Below are 15,922 nucleotides of genomic sequence, written 5' to 3'. Positions count from 1 at the left end.
ATCAGTTGCACACACACAAAATGGGAAATGACAGCCTAGGAAGGAGAAGTGCAAAAAGCGATCTGGGTGGTTTTAGTGGATCACAAGTTAAATATGAGTCAACAGTGTAACACTGTTGCAAAAAAAAAGAAAACCTTATTCCGGGGTATATTACCAGGAGTGTTGTAAGCAAGACACAAGAAGTAATTCTTACGCTTTACTCTGCGCTGATTAGACCTGAATTAGAGTATTGTGTCCAGTTCTGGGTGGCACATTTCAGGAAAGATGTGGACAAATTGAAGAAAGTCCAGATAAGAGCAACAAAAATGATTAAAGGTCTAAAAAACATGACTTGTTAGGATTGTTGTTACAAGAAGGAAGGAGAAAAATTGTTCTTCTTAACCTCTGAGGATAGGACAAGAAGCAATGGGCTTAAATTGTAGCAAGGATAGTTTAGGTTGGACCTTACAAAAACCTTTCTAACTCAGGGTGGTTAAGCACTGGAATAAATTGCCTAGGGAGGTTGTGGAATCTCCATCAGCGGAGCTTTTAAGAGCAAGTTAGACAAACACCTGTCAGGGATGATCTAGATAATACTTAGTCCTGCCTTGTGTGCAGGGGACTGGACTAGAAGACCTCTCAAGATCCCTTCCAGTCCTATGATTTTATGATTCTATCTTATGTAGGAGGGTTTCTCATTTTTATGGTCATAAGGGTAGGAGCAGCTTTCCTGGCAACGTCTCTCTGTTGCTTTCTAATTACATCATACCTGATTATAAATGGACATGTTTTAATGGATAATGGATGGACTGGGGGGGGGAGGGGGTTGAGGAATTTTTACATTAGCTGAGCATATGAATAATGTGGTTATGGCTGAGGTCTCAAGCGTATAGTGTTTTCTTTACAGTCATATTGAAACTGGCATATTGCACATTAGATTTGCATTTTATTCCATTTGTCTTAAATAAATTACATTTTAATTCCAGTAGGCTCTGGAAATGTAATATAATAGCCTGGATCTTTTTGTAATCTAATAGAATGATTTTAAAATAACTAAATCAGAGGAACAACAGTAACCTATTATATGGCAGTTCAATATGACTGCAAAGAGAATATTGTGCTACTGTATCCTCCTAACATCTATCCCTGTTTCTTTCCTTGTGGCTGCCATTTCATCTTCATCAAAACATTGAACTGCCAGTTTGGGAGGTGGGTCATATGTTTTATGATTTGGATGGACTCGTTATTACTACTGGGCACTAAGATTCTACCCGAAAAAGTACTGTTTTTGTCAAGACACAAACACTCCTTTACAGGAATTTAAGACCAAAAAAACCCCACTGTATTATACTAAATGAGTTAACTACGTTTTATCACACATTCATGACAAAATTGTAGTGTTAGGTTTCAGTTGTCAGGAACTCACATGGGACGAGAAGGGAATTTCACAAGACATTAAAACCCTAAAGGCACTAAAGAGACCATAGATTTTGAAACACCTACATAGGATGGCAGGTTTATGATGTGCTACAGAACAGATGAAAACAATGACTCATCAAATACTGGACTTCCTGCAGAAGAAAGAAGTTGCACTTCAGAAAAGCGCACCATGCCACTGGGGCTGTGTTGTACTAAGCAAATCAAGTACAAACCATTAATTACTGCTTCTAAAAAAAAAAAAAAACAGCCAGAATTTCAGTGCTGAAATTTAGACTAACACTCAGATTCTCCAGTCACGTAGGTGGATAGTCCCATTGCCATGAAGATTTTCTGGAGTAGGCCCCAATCTAACACAATATCATCCTGGAGAAAATAAGGTGAATGAAGCCCATCCCCACTTCAAAATACCCAGTGTGTTTTTGAAATGTCTCACCTCCTGCTATCCCTCCTTGGCAAGTCTTCCTTTGCAACCATAAGTATGGATCCACATAAAGCTACAGGTAAACCTCATGCAGCTTCCTGCTCCAGGAAAGAAGTCCTGGATTTCCTCAGCCTGTCAGGAGAAGGAACAATGCAAGCCCAGCTTCAGACTAACTGCAGAAATAAATGTGTCTATTCAGATATTGCAGAGGGAATGCAGAAGCTGAAGCATGACTCTGACAAGTAGCAATGCCAGCCAAGGGGAAGGAACTTTAGCAGTCGTACCAAAAGGCAAGGGAGGCCTACAGAAAATCTGGAGCTACCCACTTCGAGCTGCTGCATCTTTGTTGAACTGGATGCCGTACTAGGTAGGGACCCCATAACCATTCCGTGAGTAATTGTGGACACCTCATGAAACTCAGAGGAAGGAACCCCAGAAATGCACATTGACAAAAAGCTCATGGGGAAGGGGACATGGAGGATGCAGACCCTGCAGAGAGCCTGGAGTTCATCAAAAGCCAGCCAAAACTGCCTCAGATGAACCTAGAGGAGGAACCCACTGAGGAAGAAGGGAGATCAGATATGTATATTAATGCTTTTTCTATTTTTTTATGGGCCTTGAAACTTCACCCTCCCTGTCCCTCTTCCACCCTTCTCAAAATGGTGCCTGAATGCTCGTGGGCAGGGAATAAAGGAATTGCCTTTTGAAGTGGCTGATTTATTTGAACAACGTGCACTGGCAGTCTTAGGCAAAGAAGAAGAGAGAGAATATTATAAGCTACATGAAAACCTTCCCAAATGCATGCTTTTGCCAGGGAGGCCAGATAGAATTTCTAGCAACATAAAGAGATGCACTAGAAGCAGAAAAAGAAACACAGTGAAACCAAAAGTGAGCATTCAGATAAAATACATAGAAAATTTAAAATAATCATTGCAGGCAATCCAGTAAGTGGTCATTCAGTCTTTGTTATTATTTTATGGCTCAAATTGAAATGTAAACAACATGTATTATATAAACACCAAAAAATGCAGTGCTTTGATTTTTTCAGTCCACAAGTCCAAGTCCAAAACAAATAACTTGCATGCTATGCTTGGATTCAGGGGTAGAAAGAGATAGAGATGGTCTGTTGCTGGCTCAGGAGGTTTCGCTTTGAATTAGCTTACAAGGCTTGGCAGTGGCGAGCGGCCTCCTTCTCTTTCAGAGTTGATTTTGGCACAATGCTCCCATTTGTTATCTGCCACAATCTTGATAAGGTCTGTCAGCAGATTTTCTTTAATTTTTGCCTGAACATTTCTCAGGAGGGCTGCTTTGTTTCTTCCGCCACGGTAGGAAAATTTCCCACATCACTTCATAACGAGGTCCGGCAGTAGTATCACTGTGAAGGGAGTTGCCACATACGGGGAAATGCGGCCTCCAGCTGTATGGAACAGTTACTTTCTCTGGGCCTTTGCCACCCTTATGAATCACCACTGATGTAATAAGTTAGTGCAGGAAACATTGCTAAGCATTCCACTTATCTGGGACACAGGGCAAACCACCACCCATTCCTCACGGCTACAGATTTTGAAAAATGGCCCATATCTATTGACCATGCTAAGAGCAGTTGAACTGTCCAAAAGCAAGCAGCCCTGAAGCAAGTCTAACCCAGTTCATACTTTTATGAATATCCTTATGGTATATTTTTAGGGACTTTTCTCACTTATCTTTTCCTGTCCACTAACCCTTTAAATCTAATAATGCCTGTCTGTCTTACTGTTTATCAGTGGCCTCAGCTTGGGTATCCTTGAGAGGCCCCCCGTTATGCATCTGCTGAAAGACTGACCTTGATCAGGAGGAAGAAGAAACAGACAAGAATATTTTCTCAGCTCTTCTGAGGAGCTCAGAGTCCAGGGCCCATGAAACAAGGGAGTAAGGGCTGAAGGAGAGGTGGAAGGACCAGAAGGTGCATAAGGAAATCCACCAAGACATTATACAGCTCCTGAGCTGGCAAACACGGATGCAAAACATTGGACCCCAGCAGCTATTGCACTACATGGACAATTTTGTGTTTCTGTGGCTTGGCCCATACACACTCCAGCCCTCACCCCACCAAATCACCAGAAGAGCATGCCATTCTATCCCTGCCAATCCCATGGCAAATAAGGAGAACAGCTCTGACTATACTTACACTGAGCTGTGAGTCATGCAGGAACAGTCAACACCTTGTACCTTCTTAATTGACTTTAAATGTTTTGTAGAAATGTTTTTGTTGCTATTACTGCTCAGTAAAGATTTGTTTTGTGTACTGATTTGACAAAGGGCATTGAATGAGACTACAACCTGCTGGAGCCTCCTTGAAGGGACTGCTGTTTTGTTTCGTTTTCCCCCTCCTTTCTGGAGGACCTTTAATAACCTCAGAAGGAGTAAACTCTTGAGACATCAAAGCTTTGACCTGTACTGCTGACCGTCCATGAGTACAGGGTTGTACTTGTCTCACCCTAAGGTGGGGTGGGTCGGAGGCTGGGTCCATGATACATCACTAGATTAATAAAATACATTAACAATACATTCATACCAAGCCACCTGCAGTTTAATCATGAAATGACACTGTAGCGAAGTGGTTACCCGCTCCTGCCCTGCAGGGCTACAAACAGCCTAGGAGAAGGTTGTGGCTGGGGCAAGAAGCCTGGGCTGATTGGGGGAAAGTAGGCTCAGCTGGGGCCATGCCCCAATCAGGCCCAGCTGGACCCTATAAAAGGCTGGGAGACAGCGGCCTAGGCAGTTTCTTTCTGTCTGTAGAGGGAGAAGGGCCTGGCTGCTGCAGGATTAGCAGGAACCTAGATTGGGAGTAGGGCTGGGGAAGGGTCAGAGCTCTGACCTAGGAAAGCCCCAGGCTGCAGGTCTGGTAAGGCCCATTAGGTATTGGGTTGCAGGGGGCAGCCCATGGGTAGGCAGCAGGTCCAAACCCAACCTTGCTGATGATGAGTGGCTTACACTGCAGTCTGCCCCAGTGAGCAGGGGCCTAGATGAGGACTGGCAGTAGCCAAACACTGAGGTGAGGTGGGGATAGTGGGTGGGGGGTCCCCTTGGAGTGGGAGACCCTGAGGCTGTGAGGGGTTACTGCCAGAGGGGTAGCACCCCAGGTAAATGGGGTCCTGGGAGGAACATGGGGCCACAGGTAAGGTGGATCACTGTCCTGCAGCGGGCGCTCAGGCTGCTGGGAGAGCTAATTCCCTGTGCATGACCAGCAGGAGGTGCTGCAGGGGTGAGTCCAGATCCTTACAGACACAAATTAACACAGAGCAGTACACTGACTACTGTATACTGTCATGATGGGCTCTCAAGGCCTTCCACAGCTGTACAGTGCCTTAGCTTCCTTTTATATTTTTGTGTGTGTTTGTTTGTTCATAAACAGAAGCCAGTCTTTCCACTTCCCCCCTCCATCCTGGCAGTAATGTGGTTTGCAGAAAGAACAGTAGAAATGTTTGGCTCACTGAGATCCAACCTGGTCATGAGAGATCTCCAGCATCATTTCAATCTACCAAATGCACCTTCAACAGTCATCCTGCACCTGCTTAGGTGATAGTTAAATCTCCTCTTGCTGCATACCTGGTGTATGGCTTCATCAGCCAGGGAAGCAAAGGGTAGGCTGAGTCATCAAGAATCGTAATTGGCATTGCATTCTCACTAATATGAATGTACCAGTCAGGAAAAATGTCCTAGCATGAAGCTTTTCAAGAAGTCCTGTGTTTCTAAAAATGCAAGCATCATACACCTTCCTTCACTCAACCTATGTTAATATCAGTGAAATGTCCTCAGTGATCAGGGGTGGCTCTAGGCACCAGCAAAGCAAGCATGTGCTTGGGGCAGCCCATTTGCAGGGGTGGCAGGGATCCAGCATGGGAGCTGAGAACCAACAGGGGGCCCTGGGAGCTGTAGTTCCTTGGTTAGCTCCCTGCCTATAGAGCCAGCCCTGGAGCAGGGAAAGAACTACATTTCCCAGCATTCCCTTGGCTACTACCAACAGGAAAGGGGGGGGGAGGGAGGTAGCTGAAACCTCATGCTACAGCCTGCTGTGAATGGAGAGCTGCACTGTGAGTAGGGATACCATATTTTAACATTCAAAAAATAGGACACTCCACAGGGAGGGAGGGTAGCCCCACCCTGCCACCATCCACTCCCTCCGACTGCCCTCCACAGAAACCCCAACCCATCCAACCCCCCCGTCCTCTGATCACCCCCTCCTGGGACCCCTGCCCCTAACTGCCCCTTGGGACTCCATCTAAGCCTTCCTTCTCCTTGTCTCCAACTGCTCCCTCCTGAGACCCTCCCCCAACTTCCGCCCTAGGACCCCACCCCCTACCTGTCCCCTGACAACCCCCTGGGACTCCCATGCCTATCCAACTGCTGCCTGTCCCCTGACTGCCCCCCAACCCCTGACCCATCTAACCCCCCCTTCTCCCTGCCCCTGACTGCCCCCCCCAAACCTCCACCCCATCCAGCCCCCTTACCGTGCCACTCAGACTAGCATGTCTGGCTCCGCGCAGCGCCAGACACACTGCTGCATACATGCTGCCGTGCTCCCCCGCAGAGCCACAGCCCCCTTCCCCCCCCCAGCACTTGCCTTCCAGATTTGAACACCTCAAAATTCAGGAGTGCTCAAGCTCAGTTTGGGCAGCTGTTACTTCATTTCTCCCAAATCAAATATACTGATCCACTGTAACTTGCTGTAGAAAAAGTAGGATAAAATTGAGCAAGAAATGCTTCCCAGTGGTTATTAGGACTGGAATTGCTATTTTCAACAGCCATTGCCTTTTTTGTTTGTTTTGTTTGTTTGTTTAAAAGGAAGACAGTGATATTGCATTGGCAAATTCCCCATAGAAAGAAAGAGTGGAATAAAAGAATAATAAGGGCACCTCAACTTTTCCTCATTTATGTAGGACAGTCTTATAATATGCATCCAGATATCCTCCAATCACACAAGCTGAAAATTGTTCCACTTTACTGCAGTTCTGTAACCATATGGGAACCAATCCTGTCTGTGTTGTGTGCACATCTAAAATTCCTGCTGAATGACCTGCCGTGGGAGTGAGTTACCAGTGACCCATGGCTGCGGCGGAAGGAGGGAGGGGGGGAAGAGAGCCCAGGGCTGGGGCAGCAGAGGGTGCGGCGAGGAGTCCAGGGCTGGGACGGGGGGGAGGGGCAGCCAAAATTTTTTTTGCTTGGGGTGGCAAAAAACCTAGAGCCGGCCCTGTCAGTGATCCACCAATGTTTGCATAACCATAGAAAAGACCCCTGTTCATTTTATGTACTAGAAGCAAGATGGGGAGGGGACAGGATCGGGATATTCATCCCACCTGTCACCCACCACAGTGACACACACCCATTTCATTGAATCCATCAACTAGTTCCTGCCAGTGCCCCAGAGTCACAATCTTGTGCAGCAGGATAGGCTTAATTGCCTTGCACTCCTGGATGATGACCACCTGCACTATAGATTATCCAACACCAAACTAATTGTCCACTGACTAATAGAAATCTGGGATTGTAGGCTTCCACAGTACAATTGCCACTTGTTTCTCCACTGTCAAAGCACCTCTCATTTTGGTGTTTCAGTGCTAGAGGGTGGGGCAAGCTCCACGCACAGATCCTCCATCACTTGGTGCTCATTTCACATGCCCAGAAACACTGTGGGAGCTGGTCAATGAATGCCTGCAGCAGCTGACAACCCTCATTCACTGTCTGCATCATATTCTCCTCCTCCGTTTCTTCACTGCGGCAGGACCAGGTGCTGTCGTAGTTGGTGAAGTACAGCAAATACAGAAGTTCTGCCTGTCTCTAACACAGACACACGAACTCTGTTGATCTGCTTCACATCCATGCTTCTGTCAGTGAGATGACAGAGAGATTGAAAACCAGCATCAGAAACTGTGGAAATTAAAAAAAAAAGTGTGATTATGGGATGGAAGAGAGAGAATTGTGGAAAACTGACCCCAGGCTCTCTAAATTCCCCAAAAGGAGCGCTAGTATCCCACAATGCACTTTCAAAATATCCTAGAAGGTAGTGCACTGGACGGTGGTGTGGGATACCCTGCTATGCCCACCCATAATGTGAAATGAAATTGCCGATACAATCTCTTGCTGCGAGGATGTGCTGTACCAGCAAAGGTATTAAAATGTGCATGTGCACTAACAAAATTGCATTGTTGACTGTTAAATGTCAGCAGAAATGCTACTGGTAAAACTTTCTAGCGTAGCCCTAGATTGCAAGCTTCTTGGGGCAGAGACCATCTTTTTGTTCTGCATTTGTACAGTGCCAAGCACAATGGGGTCCTGGTTCATAACTAAGGCTCTGAGGCATTACAACAATTAAATAGTAATTCAAATATAAATGCATAAACAATAATGCTGCCTATTAGGCAGGCCAAAAAATATTCCTATAAGGAATAGCTATTCCTTCTCTTCTGTAATAAAAAAAATTTCTAGTTAAGGGCTAAAATTTCTAGTTAAGGGCACAGTAAATGCATCTTCATTTTGGCCTGAAATCTGACAAACTCAGGCTATGGCTAAGTGCATGAAGGAAGCAGTTTCATGGGTGAAGTAGTCCAGGCAACTTCCATCTATGTTATGGAGGTAAATTGATTAGATCGATCTAGACAATAACTAGACCAATTTCCAAACACCCAAGTACATACTGAGGTACTGAGGATCTGGCCCATTATGCCTATTGTTTATTTGGTTTCTGTCTCTCCATTCTTAATAAACCTTGTTTTAGTGCAACTGTTGTGGTTTTATTGTAACGTTTGGGAATTTCACAGAGACCAACTCAAAAGGTGAAACAGCTTTCACTCTGGAAGAAGAGATGGTGAAGGAAGCATGTCTGTGATTCCTAGTCAAAAAGGTATATAGTAAGGAGTCCTTTAAGCATGATGTGTATTGCTTTCATCCTCCACATGCATGGAAATACCTAATGACAATGGGTGGAAAGAGAAGGAAACACATGCACATTCATTTCTCAGCTAAAGCTTATGCATGCCTAATATTTTCCCCTTCCTAGCTTCCAAATCTCCTATATGCTCACAGCCCTCACTGTGAGAAGCCCCTAACGGGTACCATATTTTCCTTATTATCATTGTGTGTATTAGTCTTTGAGTTCAAATCCTGAACTCTTGCAGGTCTGTGGTGGTGGTTCTTCTGCCTTTATAATGTTTTCTTTTTTATGAAGCCCTCAATATACCCAGCACATTTTTATCTGCTGAGCCTGTTGTGAAATACATGAACTTTAACTTTTTGAAGTTTAACATCCACCTGACCCTTGATGGCTTATATAATATGACATTGTTAGTCATGATAAGGTAAATGACTGTTGATACATGTAATCAAATACAGTGTATATAAAACTAATACTTTATATACCATCCCTTGTGCAACCGTAGATCCATCCCTTATTTACACCCCGCCCCTCCAACCTCACAAGCCTCTAAGGCATCAGTTTGAGAGTAGAGAGTTAAAGGCTGTTTTTCCCCCACAATACCTGTATACTGTATACTTAATGTAATTAACAGCATCGAAATAATGCAAATACCCCCAATGATATTATAGATAGAAGTAAGGGAGATCAGGTCATGGGACATTGAGACCTACAGGCTTACAAACAGCCTTTAGAGTGTATGTATTATACCAAAATGCTCCTAACTATATCCAGGAGTCTACCTGGCTCAAACTGTGCAGGCATCAGGCAGAATGGTTGTGCTAGATATTAGCTACCAGGTCCTTCAACATCTGCAAAAGGGACTAAGGAATGGGCCTGTCTCCTAGGGCAGACCCTTCTATATCATTCCCATCCCCCGTGCTAGGTGTGGCAGAAAAGAAATAATGTTATCGCTTCATCTTTTCCATTGGGCTGTTGAAAATCTTTCTCTACTTCTATTGTCCACTATATCCAAAGAAAGGTGTAAATGGGGGCAAGGCAGACTAGAATCCCTTATCCAGACATTCAGTGCTCTCCATAGAGGAACTATTGGATAGAAGGGATCTACATGTGAAGATGATCTTTGCTGGATAATTGTCCTTGTGGAACCACATCACTAGCTTCTCTGTAGATGCTCAAAATGAAGGCTTTCTGGAGGCAAATGGCATGAAGGAGCCATGGACGTGCCTTGGACATTTGCCCCCTAAATAGCTCACTGATTGGTAGATGGGCCTGTTGGATCAGGATATAGAGACCTGAGTAGTTTGATAGGGTATTTTTCCCTATCTCTCTTTGTGTGCATGTGGGGAGGAGGTTCTGGGTGAGAAGGATGCAGTGAGGTATCAGGACATGAATGTAACTCTTTCCCCTCTGACTAAGGCTGCATGTTCACCTTTTCAGTAGACTCCTGACAAACATGGGATAGATGGTTACTAGTATCAACGGATAAGTACCTGTATTTGGGCTGTCACGATTTTTTTTATCTGCTATGGTAGAAAAATGTATGAGGGGCAATTTCCCATTGGAAATTGGATGGAAACTGTGGCTTTGCTAGTAATTTTTCCATGTGTATTTGTGCCATATTGTACATGGAAAAAGCATATTTGCACCATGGAGACTAGAAAGGATTGCATCAGCATATCTGATGCCTGCATTGAACCATACTGGTACTCATGGAACATTCTAATCTGTCTTTTTTTACATTTTTTTCCCAATACCATACTAAACACTTCTAGTTATGGCTGACACACCCAAAGGGATTATCTGCAGTATCAGCGGTGCTAATTAAATGGACCGTAGACTGGTATTTCTATACTTCTGTTTATTTTTAATTTTTTGTCAGCCTGACTACCAGAGTTGCTGCAGACTGACATAAACTGCACACTATAACAAGGAAGACAGTGAAACTATCTTACCGACTAAAGAAGGATATTGGTAGGGTGATGTACTGCTATTGGTGACCCCCCTGCTATTTTTTATTTTATTTATTTAGATTTAAAATAAGAGATGCTTATCTAAGATAGTAGGTGCCCAAACATAATTATACCATAAATACAATTACATTAAATTTCAGCAACATGAAAATCATTATTTTCTCAGGAACACAACCAGCCATCATCTAAGAAGCATACTAAAGACTTGGGGGCTCAGATTGAGCACTGACTCCTCATGACAGCTAAGACATTTGATATTATCAGTAAGGATGTCAAACAATTAAAAAATCACAATTAATCACAAGATTAAAAAAATAGTCACGATTAATCACAATTTTAATTGTACTGTTAAATAATACCAGAATGCCAATTTAAATTCAGCATGGAAGCATATCCTCTGGAATGGGAGTTGAAGCATGAAGGAGCATACAAATGTTTAGTACATCTGGCACGTAAATACCTTGCAACATTGGCCACAACAGTGCCATGCAAACTCCTGTTCTCACTTTCAGGTGACATTGTAAATAAGAAGCAGTATGTGACAGGGTGCTGGGCAAAGGGTTGCTGATTCAGCCCTCTGTCATGCTGGCTCCTGTTTAGGGGAATAAATTAGAGCTGTCTGGAGGTAACCTGGCCCTAATTGGGGAAGCAGAGACAATTGCTGCCTAATTAGCCTGGGCCTGTATAAAAGCCTCAGAGGAAGGAAGTGGGGGATAAGAAGAAAGGGAAAAGGCAGGGAGTAGAAGCAGGGAGGTAGCTCTCCCCTCCTCCCTGCAGATGGTGAAGGGCCAACTGTATATGGTGAAATGGTGGTGGGAACAAGCTAAAGAATAAACTGCACCAGTGGTTATTAACCTCAGGGTCTCAGGCCTTGGCTACACTTGCGAGTTGCAGCGCTGTAAAGCCCCCCCCAGCGCTGTAACTCACTCCCCGTCCACACTGGCAAGGCATTTGCAGCGCTGTATCTCCGTGGTTGCAGCGCTGCATGTACTCCACCTCTCCGAGAGGAATAGCGGCTGCAGCGCTGCCGCTGCAGCGCTGCGGCGCCAGTGTGGCCGCCCAATGCGCTGTGAATGGCCTCCAGAATTATTCGGCAGTATCCCACAATGCCTGTTCTAGCCACTCTGGTCATCAGTTCAAACTCTACTGCCCTGGCCTCAGGTAACCAACCATGTGACCGACCCTTTACATTCCCCGGGAATTTTAAAAATCCCCTTCCTGTTTGCTCAGCCCGGCGTGGCGTGGAGTGCTATCAGCGAATCTTTCCAGGTGACCATGCCTCCACGCGCCAAGCAAGCCCCAGCATGGAGCAATGGCGAGTTGCTGGACCTCATCAGTGTTTGGGGGGAGGAAGCTGTACAGTCCCAGCTGCGCTCCAGCCGTAGGAATTACGATACCTTCGGGAAGGTATCAAAGGACATGATGGAAAGGGGCCATGACCGGGACCCCCTGCAGTGCAGGATTAAAGTGAAGGAGCTGCGGAGTGCCTACCGCAAAGCCCGCGATGCAAACGGCCGCTCGGGTGCTCCCCCCGCGACCTGCCGATTCTACAAAGAGCTGGATGCAATACTTGGGGTTAACCCCACCTCCACTCCGAGCACCACCATGGATACTTCAGAGCCGGTGTGGGGGGGGGAGGAAGAGGAGGAGGAGGAAAACGGGAGTGATGGTGGTGGGCCTGATGGAGACACCCCGGAATCCCAGCAGCCATGCAGCCAGGAGCTCTTCTCGAGCCAGGAGGAAGGTAGCCAGTCGCAGCGGCCGGTACTTGGTGGAGGACAAACAGAAGAGCAGGATCCCGGTAAGCAGTTTTTTTTTTTCGGGAAGGGATTTTTTCGGTGCAGGCTCTTTGGGAGAGGAGGGTTAGGCATGCATGCGTAGATGCGGAATAGTGCATTGATGTGGTTTATCACATCGCGGTAATCGGCCTCGGTAATCTCCTCGAATGTCTCATCCAGAACGTGTGCAATGCGTTTGCGCAGGTTTATCGGGAGAGCCGCCGTGGTCCTTGTCCCAGCCAGGCTAACGTGTCCGCGCCACTGTGCCGCGAGGGGAGGGGGGACCATTGCTACACACAGGCAAGCTGCATATGGGCCAGGGCGGAAGCCGCATTGCAGTAGAATACCCTCCCTTGCTTCCCAGGTCACCCTCAGCAGTGAGATATCATCCAGGACGAACTCCTGTGGAAAATGTTGGGACAGTGTTCAGTGTAGGTGCCCCCTGAAGCTGTTGGCTCTCCCCAAGGCACAGAAACCCAGAGGACAGTGCAGCCCTGAAACAATCAGTCCCCCTTACTCACCATTGTGAGGCTCCCGTGGGATATGTGTGCTCTGTTTCGGACGGGAAAATTATGCTATTGTATAGACCCTGTGTGTTTTCTACTCCTTAAGTGTGGGGGGGATCATTACTCTGTCTGGTATGAACAATGCTGCCTCTGTTAAATGTTGCATTTTGCCTATACAGCTGCATCAACCTTGAGACCTCAGCCGTCCCTCTTATCGCCTGCTCAGAGACTGCAAAGACTCAGGAAGAGACCGCGAAAAAGCAAAGAAGACATGCTGCAAGAAGTGATGCGGCAATCTATTAAAGAGAATGAGAAAGCACAGGACTGGAGGGAGAGAGAAAGCAGGATCCGCCAGGAAAATGCAGCGCACCGGCGGCAAAGCACCGCGCACCGGCAGCAAAGCACTGATAGGCTCATAAGCATCCTGGAGCGCCAAGCAGATGCTATCCAGGAGCTGGTAGCCATGCAGAAAGAGGAGCAGTACCGCAAACGCCACCCCCCCATACAGCCCTTGTCCCAAAACTCTTTCCGTTGTGCCCCACTGTCACCTCCAACCCACTTTCCCCAACTTTCGTGTTCTTCACGCCACCCGCTGCCTCCAACACCAGTATCTTCACCACCCAGCCCTGAAAACCACGAACCTCACCCTCTGCACTCAACCCCCATCACCATGCAGTATAGCTATCCTGAAGTGCAGCACTCACTGCACAGCACACCAGACAGGACAAATGCGAATCTGTGATTGTACTGTTCCCCACTACACCCCCTTGTTTCTTTTCAATAAATAATTTTTTTTCTTTTCAATAAATGGATTCTTTGGCTTTGAAAACATTCTTTATTATTGCATAAAGTAAAAGACTCCTTAGCCCAGGAACTAAACAGGCACTGCAAGTCTGCTTGTCTGCTAAGCAGACACTGATTCCTAAAGATTGGAACTACTGCACTTCACTCCTGTGCAGGGCACCAGATATCACTGCTGGTTTTCAGCCTCAAATTGCTCCCTCAAGGCATCCCTAATCCTTGCAGCCCCGCGCTGGCCCCCTGTAATAGCCCTGCTCTCTGGCTGTGCAAATTCAGCCTCCAGGTGTTGAACCTCGGAGGTCCATGCCTGAGTGAAGCTTTCACCCTTCCCTTCACAAATATTATGGAGGGCACAGCACGCAGATATAACCGCGGGAATGCTGTTTTCAGCCAAGTCCAGCTTCCCATACAGAGATCGCCAGCGGCCCTTTAAACAGCCAAAGGCACATTCCACAGTCATTCGGCACCGGCTCAGCCTGTAGTTGAACCGTTCCTTGCTGCTGTCAAGTCTCCTTGTGTAGGGTTTCATGAGCCACGGCATTAACGGGTAAGCGGGATCTCCAAGGATCACAATGGGCATTTCAACTTCCCCTACCATGATCTTCTGCTCTGGGAAAAAAGTCCCGGCCTGCATATTCCTGAACAGCCAAGTGTTCCGAAAGATGCGTGCGTCATGCACCTTTCCGGGCCAGCCTGTGTTAATGTCAATGAAACGCCCACGGTGATCCACAAGCGCCTGGAGAACCATAGAGAAATACCCCTTCCGATTAACGTACTCGGATCCTAGGTGGGGTGTTGCCAGAATAGGAATGTGTGTCCCATTTATCGCCCCTCCACAGTTAGGGAACCCCATTTGTGCAAAGCCATCCACTATTTCCTGCACGTTACCCAGAGTCACGGTTCTTCTGAGTAGGATGCGATTAATGGCCTTGCAAACTTGCATCAACACGATTCCAACGGTCGACTTTCCCACTCCAAACTGGTTTGCGACCGACCGGTAGCTGTCTGGAGTTGCCAGCTTCCAGATCGCAATAGCCACCCGCTTCTCCACTGGCAGGGCAGCTCTCAATCTCCTGTCCTTGTGCCGCAGGGTGGGGGCGAGCTCCTCACACAGTCCCATGAAAGTTGCTTTTCTCATCCGAAAGTTCTGCAGCCACTGCTCGTCATCCCAGACTTCCATGACGATGTGATCCCACCACTCAGTGCTTGTTTCCTGAGCCCAAAAGCGGCGTTCCACGGTGCTGAGCATGTCCGTGAATGCCACAAGCAATTTCGTATCGTACGCGTTACGCGGCTCGATAGCATCGTCGGACTCCTCACCCTCACTCTCACTGTCACTTTGGATCTTAAGGAATAGTTTGACAGCCAAACGTGACGTGCTGGCGAGACTCGTCAGCATACGCCTCAGCAGTTCGGACTCCATTTCCCGCAGACAGATCGCGCTGCACTCTGAAACCGTTGAAAGATGGCGCCAAAGGTGGACGGAAACAAAGGGATTTCTGGGATGCGAAGCGATGCATCACGGGGCATTGGGACAGGACCCAGAATCCCCCGCACCCACGCCCCCTTCCCACAACCCACGGCGCCAGAATGGGAAAAGGTGCTCTGTGGGATAGCTGCCCATAATGCACCGCTCCCAACAGCGCTGCAATTGCCGCAAATGTGGCCACGACAGTGCGCTGGGCAGCTGTCAGTGTGGACAGAGTGCAGCGCTTTCCCTACTCCGCTGCACGAAGTCAGGTTTAACTCACAGCGCTGTACGTCTGCAAGTGTAGCCAAGGCCTCAGAGTGACTTTGTGAACCTAGTAGAGGCAGAAGCCATGGGGGACATTGCTGTGAACTGTTAGACAGTAAATGTAAACAAACTTGTTTGTCTTAGGCTAGGTCTACACTGGGGTGGGGGATCGATTTAAGATACGCAAATTCAGCTATGCGAATAGCGTATCCAATCCGACTTACCCCGCTGTGAGGACGGCGGCAAATCGACCGTCGCAGCTCCCCCGTCGACGGCGCTTACTCCTACCTGGGCTGGTGGAGTACGCACTGTGACGTTGTGCAGTCTATATAGTTTTATAAAAACTTGATAATAAGTCAATATAATGTAACTGGGATAG

The sequence above is a fragment of the Terrapene carolina genome, unplaced genomic scaffold (assembly GCF_002925995.2).
Source record: "Terrapene carolina triunguis isolate 2854851 unplaced genomic scaffold, T_m_triunguis-2.0 Scaffold88, whole genome shotgun sequence".
Lineage (NCBI taxonomy): Eukaryota > Metazoa > Chordata > Testudines > Emydidae > Terrapene > Terrapene triunguis.
The sequence above is the reverse complement of the archived record's forward strand: the minus strand, read 5'-3'. Positions refer to the sequence as shown.